Below are 11979 nucleotides of genomic sequence, written 5' to 3'. Positions count from 1 at the left end.
TGCACATTGCGATAGGCTGAAATTATTTCATTTCATTTTCATTATAAACGGCCTGAAAGTGGGACTTTTGTTCCAGATTAGATCCATACACTAGAATGAGCCAGAACCCAAACCCGAGTCCTGATGTGGCCTGATCCCCGCAGTCCATATCCATACACCATCTCCTTGGCTCATCATGGCCAGAAACACTATTATTTAGACAGCGTGATACATGTAGACGGTGTTTTCCAGAGAAGTAAAACATACATACAAAGAACCTCATTGTGTCCGAGTTCACTATGAGATGGTTCTACTCTACAATATGGATTATGCCAGCAGAGATAATGCCAGCAAATCTTGACACCGTCACTTCTCTTCTTGCAAGAGCAGCCATTCCACTCCAAAGGAACAATGGCAAAGCCAGCATAAAGCACATTGCATGAAACAACACAAACACTGCTTATAAGGCAACATTTGTCAGCTTCCCATTGCTTGCTGCATGCTCTTCCCTGTCATTCTGACCCAGGAGAATGAAATATCTCTGGAACAGACAGTATTCACGCTAGCTCCTTGAGAGGCAGCTAAACATGGCTTTTATCAGTACACGAAAGCTTGCAAAGATAAGACTTCAAAGAAAACACATTTTAAATACACCTTTAAAAGCCTTAAAAATGTAGTTTCATAAATGTTTGTGTTACTTGGTTGACAGATAAAGCAGAGTGGTATGATTGAAGTGTAATGTGGCTGAATACCTGCAAACTGCACTTGTGTCCATATCAGACAAATGGTTTACTTATTAATATATGTCTGCATACAGTGGAGTTCTCTCCTTTATGAATGATCTTTTCCCCCTCTTTATAACTAACAGCATTTGGAGCCAGAAATAATTTGCCTACACTTTCCTCATTCAGAACAACTCACATAGGAATGCAGGAATCCCAAAGGAAGAAGCGTTCTTGATGTCTAGGAGGAGTCAAGGGATCTGGGTTTTAGCTCTGACTCTGCAAAAGCCTGCTGCTGGATGATCACGGGCAAGTCATTTCACTGATCCGTGCCTCAGTTTCCCCATCTGGAGAACAGGGACTTTAATACTGACCTATCTTGCAGGGGCAGTTAGTTACTCTTTGTGAAGCATTTAGAGATTGGTGGATAAAAGTTGCTGCTAAACGGCAAGATAGTATTTTTTTCATTTCATTTTAAACTGGCTTGGAATTTACACTCTTTTTAAACCTCATCAGGAATAGCTACACTCACTTCTTATCGGCCTGATTCCCCCATCACGTACACCAACGTAAATCAGGAAGAACAATACTGAAGTCAATAGCCCAGTCTGGGCTGTGTCTGAGGAACAGTTGGCCCAGTTCAGAAGGGAATGGAGGTACGACAACTTTAAGGTCCCTTTACATCTACTCCCGCAGCTCTGATTCTCGAAAAAAACAAGGGCACGTCACAAAAAAATTCAAGAAATTCTTTTTTTGTTGCATTTGAAATTTTCTGACACGTTCACTTTTGTCGACAAAATTTTTTAATGTCCTTAGAGGGAACAGAAAAGGCAATGGAGCAGCTCTAAGAAAAAGTGCGTCATTTAACCATTGTGGACATCCGCCCGAGAAGTATCTGATTTAGTGCTATACGAAATCCTGCATTTAGCTCCACTGAGGCAGGTGAAAATGATTAATCATTCGCCAATTGCCAAAGGAGGAATCTCTGCTCTACAGCTCCTTGAGGAAGGTGTCTAGCCTAGAATGGCAGTGAATATGTGTGTGTGTGTGTGTGTGTGTCTATGAGGGGAGGGGTGCACAGAATAATGATGAAGTTTCCTGATTAATTTTCCTGTAGCTTGTTTAGTTTATATGGGTAGATGTCACATTGTTTAATTGTCTAATGATCTGTCATATGTCACGTTAACCTGACACCGTTGGAAATGTTAAGTCTTAAGAGCGGCATCCCAGCTCTGCAATTGTAGGAATGGATTCGGCCCTCACTGACATGTACAATCTCATTGCAGATAATGGGGCAGCACATGTGTAACTGAGCAGGATTTGGCCCTTAATATAAAATTGAGGGTATGTCTACACTGCAGTCGGAAGGTGTGATGGCAGCAGGTGTAGACATACCCCAGCTAGCTTTGATCTAGCCTGATTTATCTTCTCAGCAAACCCCCTGACTTCAGTTGGTCAGGGTTTGAGGAAGGACACGATTTGGTCATGCATGTGAGATAAAGGGCTAAATTCAGACTGGGTAAAAACAGGTGCAACTCTAGTGACTACACTGGGCTGGCAGTTGCCTACACGGTGTCTACAATGCCGAGATAATGGGGCTCCCGATCTGGGCCCCAAAGGTTTATGTATTGTGCATTGAGAGGGATTGGAATACAACACCTGAGAAGTTGACCTGGAGCTGTTCAGGTAAAGTTTTAGGGTCTAGTCTTGTGCTCCTTCCTCCTGCCATTAAAGGACCTACATATGACTAAGGACTGTTTGCAAGAGTAAAAGGGCAACAGGATTGGGCCCCTAATTGGTTGCTGAAGTACCTGCTTGTGCCACACTCACTAGGTGAGCGCTGACCTACAGGCACAAAGTCAGTGGGACAACACGTGTGACGGTGCTCACTAATGTGAGTGAAGGTTGCACTCAGTTTTAGAGTCTTTCCCTTTTCCTGCTCTATGCTGAGGAACACACATGAGGCTAAAAGCTTTGCAGAAAGACATCCCCATCCACACCCTATGGAAGATCCTTAAAAGTCTGTCTACACTGCAGTTAAACACCTGCGGCTGGGCCATGTTAGCTGACTCGGGCTCAGGCTGCGGGCTGTTTAATTGCGGTGTAGATGATTGGGCTCAGGCTGGAGCCGGGCTGTGGGATCCTGCCCCCTCGCGAGATCCCAGAGCCTGAGCCTGAGCGCACTGCAATTAAACAGGCCTACAGCCTGAGCCCTACGAGCCCGGGTCAGCTGATATGGGCCAGCCACAGGTGCTCACTTGCAGTGTAAACAGACCCTTAGACGTCACTAGTCTAATGGCCTGGGAGTGGAAATCAATGTCAGTGAAAAGGCAGAAACAATTGATTGAAACTTTTGTCAGATGGACAAAATTCTTGGCATATAATTTAGTGCCCTTAAATAATTAACATTATTCCTGACTACTTTTACCCTTTAAAATCCGGTGTGTTGCTATATATGTTTTTTTTTTTTTAAAGAGAGTCCATCTTTCAATCTCTAGCACTTTCTTAGCGACACAGATCCCCTTGATTTCTTTCAATACCAGGGAGCAGGCATTTTAGTGTTGGTTTGAGACCAAAAACGATTCTTCTCCTTTGCAAACATTTATGCCAGAGATAAATAATGCCTCTGAAATCATCTTGCATTCTGCGGCATATGTAGCTACTTAGACGTAGGGGAGAGACTTTGATTTTGTTTTCTGCGTATTGCACCTTCAGAAGCCTTTCCACCATAAAAACAAACACTCACAACACTTGAGATCCCCTTCTTCCTCCAAACTCCTACTGACCAAACTAAACCAAAAACCTACCCCAAGGAGAGTTTTTACCCTAAAAAGGGAAGAGTGCCAGAGAGCCCATAAAGTCCTCTAGCATCTGAAGAAGTGAGGTTCTTACCCACGAAAGCTTATGCTCCCAATACTTCTGTTAGTCTTAAAGGTGCCACAGGACCCTCTGTTGCTTTTTTCTAGGGACTTTGTTATTGCTGTAGTTTATATGGAAGATGCTCAGACATGACAGTGATGAGTGGCAGTACAAAATCTGAAAATAGATAGCGGGAATCTTGATGTTGTGTTTGGGGAATCAGGACTGAGAGTCAGTTCAAGATGGAGGATCTTACAGGGAGAGAGAGGGAGAGAAACCCGCATTGTCTCTCATGGAGACGATGCTTTCTTTTCTTCCTTTATCTCAAGCAAAAGTCATCTCGACTGAAAGTACATGCTTCGCTGTCAGTGCCTGGAACATGTAACACGTTTCGTTCTGGTTTGTATCTCAAGGCAAAGCCACCCTGCAGGGCAATGGGTTCAGTAACACTAAGAACAAATGAAAGGTGACCCAAATTCTTGGAATTAGGCACCTATTTGTAATGAGAAACCTTTTCCCTTCACATGTAAATGAATCACATAGGCGACAATTGAGCCTCCACTGAAGTCAATAGCCAAACGCCCGTTGTCTTCAATGCAGCCAGGATTTCACCCATCATAATAATTACTTACAGAATAATTGCATAACAAGGAAGATAATAATTTATACCAGCTGAAGATCTGACCCAAAAGTTGGTACCAAAGGTGGTGTAAGTGAGCGCTGTCTTCAATGGAATTACTCCTGATTTACATCTGTCTGAGAGGAGAATCAGGCCCACAGTGTTGTTTTATGCTTTAATATCTACAAACACCCTACTGAATGTGTACTTGTCCCACAAAAAAAAAACAGGTCTGAGATCCAGGGGGAGAAGTGTTGCTGGGGTCTCTAGCCACATGTCTCTTCAGAAGACTGATTTTGCATTTCTCCTGCACCCTAAACTCCCATTGGCTTCATTCCTTCAGTGAGAGTTTTGAGTGTGTAGGGAATGAATGCCAAACTGGCACCCTAAGCTGGCAAATGAGAGTTGACTGGTAAACAAGGGCTTAGTCATCTGTGTAACCTTTCCTGGGTCCAACTCCATGTCAATGACCAGACAAAGCAGTTCCTCTCAGGCCACCCATAGGCTCCGGCCTAGCTGTCAAAGTGTGTGATTAATAGCACTTGGACCCCCCACAATTAAATGAAGAGAAAACATCCTGCATGGCACAACATTTAAAACCAGAGCTCTATTTGGAACAAACCAGAGCCATTCGGGATGTTGTTGGGAATATCCTTGTCTGGTTTCTAATAGACCCTCCCGTTCTGTCAAGCAGAATGTTCCACTCATGACAGGGTGACACACTCCCTTTACCCATCTGCACACACAAAATCCAACTCAAACCTCAGATGTGGATGAGCTCCCGTTGTTACAATGGAAGGGGGAAGGCGACAAGGTCCTTGAGGGTGTGTCTACACTGCAATTAGACACCCGTGGCTGACCCATGCCAGCTGACTCAGGCGCGCAGGGCTTGGGCTAAGGGACCGTTTTATTGCAGTGTAGGCTTCCAGGCTTGGCTGGAGCTCAGGCTCTAGGACCCTGCAAAGTGAGAGGGTCCCAGAGTTTGGGCCTCAGCCCGAGCTTGGAAGTCTACACTGCAATTAAACAGCCCTGCAGCCTAAGCCAGCTGCTACAAGCCAGCCGTGGGTTTTTATTTGCAGTGTAGACATACCCTTTGAGACACTTAGCAGCTCCTCAATCCTGACACTGGCTGGGGGATGCTTTGGCCCAACCCGGTACAACCTAGAGCAGCCTTTGTGCTGTTGTACTAGTCCCCAATGGGCTATTATGCCAGCTGGCATACTCACTGGAGTGCAAGGACTCTGGCCAATCCCCCTTTCCCTGGCTGCACTGCCTATCTGATCCAAGGTGCTGCAAGGGGTGGCCAGTGTAGGGCATGTCCCTAACATGCCATCACTGAGTCCAGCCCACGCAGGGAAATATGTGGCTCCCACTAGGCAAAAATATGGGCCTATGTTGTTCTGCTTGACTGTTAAAGTAGTTCAGTGGTTGTATGCCCCCTCTGCACCTCGGTGAGCACAAGCTTTTGGTGTATAGCAGTAGCCTGGAGGCTAAATTCTATTTTCAGGTCCATCCCCATACACATTCTCTGTAGTCAGCAGGGTTACAGGGCTGTAGCTGAGGACAGAATTTAGCCCTTACAGGCTGTGCTCTTTTGGGTGCCTTTTTGTTTCTCAGCATCCTTCTCAACTAAGCCAACGTCACGTGCCCAGGCCAATAGCCCCTCTGGACAGTCGCAAACAATGCAGCCCCCCCTGAGTTCCCGGCCCTGCAGAGGGTTAACCACAGAACCCCTTTGGCTGGGTTATGTGGTGCAGAGATGCAGCAAGACATCTTCTAAAGTCAGGGTGCGGCAGGGCTGCACGATAAGAGGCGTCATGGGAAGAGATAAGCAGGCTCAGTATTGAAATCCTGTTCCCCACTTTGGCACGGAAAGGCTAAAAATGTCTCCATTCCTGGCACGCTGCCCTTACGCCACCCAAAGATTAGATGCAAAACAAATTCAGGCCAAACGTTCGCCACCCAGATTAAATATCACCCCACAGAAAGCGGTGCCAGAGCTGGCAGCGCAGGAAGTGGAGGGGTTGCAAATTAGCGACTACAGAACATTAAAAAATGGACAAGCAATTTGTAGGCCCTTTGGGTGTTTGATCTAATATTCTCCCGTGGTTCTTACTTTTGACAGTACTCTTCCTGTTATTGCAGTAAAGTTGAGCCAAAGGTTCCCAAGTGTTTAGAAAAGTAACAGGGGAGGTAATGTAAGAATGAGCTCCTTTCTGTGCATGCTAGTGTCTCTTTTATTTCGGAGGGTGCATTAAGATTACTCCATAACTTTGCAAATGAATATTTTGAAAGGTGAAAGAGTGACTCTGGTCTCACTCCTGTTTTAAGCTGGTGCAACTGCATTGGGTCATACTCTGCTACCGGTTACAAGGGGGTCAATCTGCTGTAGTGCCATTGAAATCAGTGGAGTTAGTCAATATTAGATTTACACCTGCGTAACGAAGAGTCATCTAGCTTTAATGAGTTGCATCAGTTTAAAACGGTTACTCCCAATTTACACAGGTGTAAGTGAGATAGAAGCTGGCCAAACAATTCTAACAAATGAGGCTTTATTTTGATTGAGGGGACAATATTTTCTGGGCTGTGAATTCCTGAACCAGATGCAACTCCTGCTGCTGGTCAAATTAGGTTTTAGTTAGGAAAGGCTGTTTTTTCCCCCGTTACCTTTATCTCACGGTCATGCCTTTCTTTTTAGTAAGCTGAGCACTGAACACGAATGTTGCTCCCTGCCTTTTGAGATGCTCAGTCCATTAAATCCCTCTGCGAAGACTAACGTTTCTTAAATTTTATATTGTCTCTGTAATGTGACTAGCAATGCATTTTACACTGGGTTCTGCTTACTCACTGCGTGCCACACATTGCTGGTGGTGTTTTGGCTAACAGTGGTATTAAATCAAATAAAAGCTAATGATGGGGGGAGCCAGAAAATGTGATGATGTGGGGGGAGGGAAATGTCACAGTGTATGTGGTCTGATAATAGCCTGGTTCTAGCCATTCCTTGCATGATGGTGAGAGAGGGCTGCTGAAGTTATATGTACATGAATTCAAATGTTGATTTACTGAACATAGTTTGCTCTACAGTTGTGTTAATATTATGGCAATTCCTGAGCTGGCACCAAACAGATGAAGCAAGTTCCGGGAGGCCTGATGCTACCCTCATTTACACCAGTGTAAAACAGCAGTGACTCCACTGAAATGAGTGGAACGGTGCTGGTGTGAGCAAATCATACAGACCAGGGTGGACGCACGTACAGAAAGGAGACAGGGGGACAATAGCGGAGGAGTCCATGGTGGAGTCTCAGGAATGGGGTGGGGATCTGGAAGCCCTGGAGCAGCCTGCACGGGCAGATGCCCTGATGGATGGACCAGGTCAGTTTTCTGAATGACGGTAACAGGAGCGTAGATGGAAAGGGGAAAAACTAGCAAAGAAAATCCTGGCCTAGGACTTCATCTCCAGAACGATGGCTGTATGGGCAAATGGATCACCAGGAAGAGCCAGCTCATCACCGCTTCCCAGTGTGGAGGCCAAAGCAGCAGAATGGGTTAATCGTGTACCATTTTGCAGAGCCAACAGCTGGTGCTGTTAAAATAGGGATCCTGCTAGTTCTGTTTAACAAAGTACATGCCAGTGGTTCCCAAATTGTGGTCCGTAGAGCTCCCTGTTGTGGGGAGCTGACTGCTCACAAGATATTGGTGCCTCCATCTTGCTTCCAGCAGCTAAGTAAGTTAAATACATCAAATGCTTTCCTAATTTTACTCTCCCATGAAGCAATTGCTGTAGTTGTCCTAGGGATGTTATTTGATCACCAGCAAAAAAAGGAAGTGGTCCACCCAACCGTGAATGGGAATGGTTGTCCATAAGACAATCTATCTATTAAGATGTGATCCATAGGTAAAGTTCTTGAGAACCCCTGAATACGTTGTTAGCTCTTAGCGAAAGGTTTTTCCATCAACTGTGCTGCAATTGTTTTAAATAATGAGCGTATCCCCAGTAAAGTCTGTTTTACCCATGTCTCATATTTGGATTTATTTCTTAGATGTAGCTGCAAGGTACAGGTTACACCCAGTTCAGCAAACAAAATTTTACATGGGTCATGGTGCCAAAACATTTCCAAGGGTTCGGGTTCTGACAGTTTGCTGAACTCAGACTTCTCGGTTCTTCTACCACTTATTTATACATAATGAAAATATTGTAATTGTCTCTATACAGGGGGAGAGAGAGAATATATATGGTGGTATAGCATTATATAAATATTGTATTGGCCTGGGCACAGGATGACCACTGTACTCATGTGTGGCAAAATGATGAGGGAGTCATTTGGATCACTCCAAATAAAATAATCTCTATGTGCCACATATTTTACAGAAAGAATATTTTTAAAATGTTTTAGCAAGCGTTAACATTTTTTGTAAGTATTGCTTTTCATATCCGATTGCATATTCTGTGGATACTAGGGTTGTCAATTAATCGCAGTTAATTCACACGATTAACTCCAAAAAATGTAAATCACGATTAAAAAAAATGTATCGCGATTCATCGCAGTTTTACTTGCACTGTTAAACAATAGAAACCAACTGACATTTATTAAATATTTTGGATGTTTTTCTACATTTTCATATACATTGTATTCTGTGTTGTAATTGAAATCAAAGTGTATATTATTTTTTATTACAAATATTTGCACTGTAAAAATGATAAACAAAAGAAACAGTATTTTTCAATTCACCTCATACAAGTACTGTAGTGCAATTTCTTTGTCGTGAAAGTGCAACTTACAAATATAGATTTTTTTTTGTTACATAACTGCACTCAAAAACAAAACAATGTAAAACTTCAGAGCCTACAAGTCCACTCAGTCCTACTTCTTGTGCAGCCGATTGCTAAGACAAACAAGTTTGTTGACATTTACAGGAGATAATGCTGCCCTCTTCTTATTTACAATGTCACCAGAAAGTGAGAACAGGCATTTGCATGGCACTTTTGTAGCCGGCATTGCAAGGTATTTATGTGCCAGATATGCTAAATATTCATATGCCCCTCAAGCCAAAATTCATCCTAGGGTACTTAGGGAACTAGCTGAAACAATCTCCGACCATTAGCAATTATTTTTGAGAACTCATGGAGGACGGGTGAGGTTTAAAAAGGGGAATAAAGATGACCAGGGAATTTATACCAGTCAGCCTAACTTTGATACCTGGAAAGATACTGGAACAAATTATTAAACAATCAATTTGTAAGCACCTTGAGGACAACAGGGTTATCAGTAATAGCCAACATGGATTTGTCAAGGATAAATCATGCCAAACCAACCTAAATTTCCTTCTTTGACAAGGTTACTGGCCTAGTAGACATGAGGTGGCGGGGGTAAGCAGTTAGATGTGATATATCTTGATTTTGACACAATCCCACATGACAGTCTCAAAAAAACTAGGGAAATGTGGTCCTATAGGTGAGTGCACAGCTGATTGAAAGACCACACTTAAAGAGTAGTTCTCAATGGTTTGTTGTCAAACTGAGAGGGCATATCTTGTGGGTCCTGCAGGGGTCAGTACTAGGTCCGGTACTACAGACGCTCCCCGACTTATGCAAGCGTTCCGTTCTGGAACACCTTGCGCAAGTCGAATTTTGCGTAAGTCGGGAACGTATACCCGAAAATTACCAAAAAAAAAAAGCTTACGGAACTTACAGAACTTTTTCCGTAAGTCGGGTCTGCATAACCTGGGGAGCGTCTGTATTCAATATTTTCATTAATGACTTGGATAACAGAGTAGAGAGTATGTTTATAAAATGTGGGGATGACGCCAAGTTAGAAGGGGTTGCTACCACTTTGGAGCAGAGGATTAGAATTCAAAATGACCTTGACAAATTAGAGAATTTGTCTGAAATCAACAAGATGAAATTCAATAAAGGCAAGTGCAAAGAACTACATTTAGGAAGGAAAAGTCAAATGTACAAGTAGAAAATGGGTGGTATTACTGCTGACAAGGATCTGGGAGTTATAGTGTATCACAAATTGTATACGAGTCAACAATGTGATGCAATTGCGGGAAAGGAGTATCAGATGTAAGACATGGGAGGTAATTGTCCTGCTCTACTCAGCACTGGAGAGGCCTCAGCTGGAGTACTGTGTCCAATTCTGGGAGCTGCACTGTAGCAAAGATGTAGATAAACTGGAGAGAGTCCAGAGGAGAACCACAAAAATGATAAAAAGTTTAGAGAACCTGACCTGTGAGGAAAGGTTAAAACTGGGAACGTTTAGTCTTGAGAAAAGAAGATTGGGGGCAAGACATGATAACTGTCTTCTGGTATGTTAAGCACTGTTATAAAGAGGATGATGATCAATGGTTCTCCATGTCTGCTGAAGGTAGGACAAGAAATAATTATCTTAATCTGCAGCAAGGGAGAGTTAGAAAGTTTTTCCTAATAGCTAACCTAACTATAAGGGTAGTTAAGCTCTGAAATAGGCTTCCAAGGGAGGTTGTGAAATCCTCATCTTTGGAGGTTTTTAAGAACAGGTTGGACAAACACCTGTCAGGGATGGTCTAGGTTTACTGCCTCAACACAGGGGGATGGACTTGATGATCTTTTGAGGTCCCTTCCAGCCCTACATTTCTATGCTTCTATCATGTAAAGCCAGATGCATTAGTTACCAGGAATCAGACTGCCCAGGAGTTACAAGAAGAGGAAAGTTATAGCTAATAGAAACCTCTAAAAATTACCTAAAATAGCTTTTCCATACATCATAGTGTCGTTATTTTACCCTTCCAAGGCTCAGAGCAAGTGCTGTATATTCTATGGAAATTCTGAGAATCGCCTCTTTTAAGTGGCACGTTGCTTGCTTTTTCAGGCCTCCGAAGGTCACGCTTTACCAGAATTTAAGTCTGTCACTGGTCCAGGGTGATGAGTGCCCACCATGGACCACAGCCAGTGGGATTGTGATGGGAAACACCCCATTTGAGGAGAAGAGGAAGCACACACCTGCCAGATGAGTGTTTCAAGGAGATATGGTGACTCTTCAGAGCTTCTCAGGAGGTTTAATCCTGGAGAAGCATTATTGAGCAGAGTGCACGTGAGGCAGTTAGTGGCATGGTGCATGATAATGTAGCACATTAATATCACCCTATCACACAAATAATATCTCCATATACTTACAGAGACCCAAACTCACCCATGCTGTAACTACACCAACTTCAGTGGAGTTACAACAGGGATGAATTTTGGTCCTTGTCGTTATTGCAGGGGTGAGTTCTTCCATTTTTCTGGCCTAATCTCATTGCCCCTAATTATATCTCCGGGAGGGTTCAGAAGACGACGAGCCTCCTACCATCCCCCAAAGGGTCCTGACCAATAACAAAATGGCTCTAGAAATATTACCAGTTCTTCTGAGTCTACCTGCTTCTAATGCAAATGCCAAATTCGTCTTCACGGACACTGATGTAAATTATGAGTAACTCCAATCAAGGCAATGGGTCCACTCTACAACTAGGGTACAGTAGCATAGCTCCATTGAAGACAGTGAAGTTATGCTGATTTTACACTAGCTGAGGATCTGGCCCAGTGAAGCTACACTAGTGAAAGACAACGTAATTACATTAGCATAGCAACAAAAGGATCAGCCCCCATGTGAATGTTATTTCTTGCAGCACTTTAGCATCTTTGCTTCTGCTCCCCGGCCAGAAGCAAGAATTGCAGGGATTCATGAAATTGAAAAATAATTTCAAATCAAATCAAGTAATTCTGAACCTCAAGAAAGGTGGTCAATTTTGGGCGGAGGTTCAGGCTGTTTCTCGTCGCAT

The sequence above is a fragment of the Terrapene carolina genome, unplaced genomic scaffold, assembly GCF_002925995.2.
Source record: "Terrapene carolina triunguis isolate 2854851 unplaced genomic scaffold, T_m_triunguis-2.0 Scaffold130, whole genome shotgun sequence".
NCBI classification, from domain to species: Eukaryota; Metazoa; Chordata; order Testudines; family Emydidae; genus Terrapene; species Terrapene triunguis.
Note: the sequence above shows the minus strand (reverse complement) of the source record.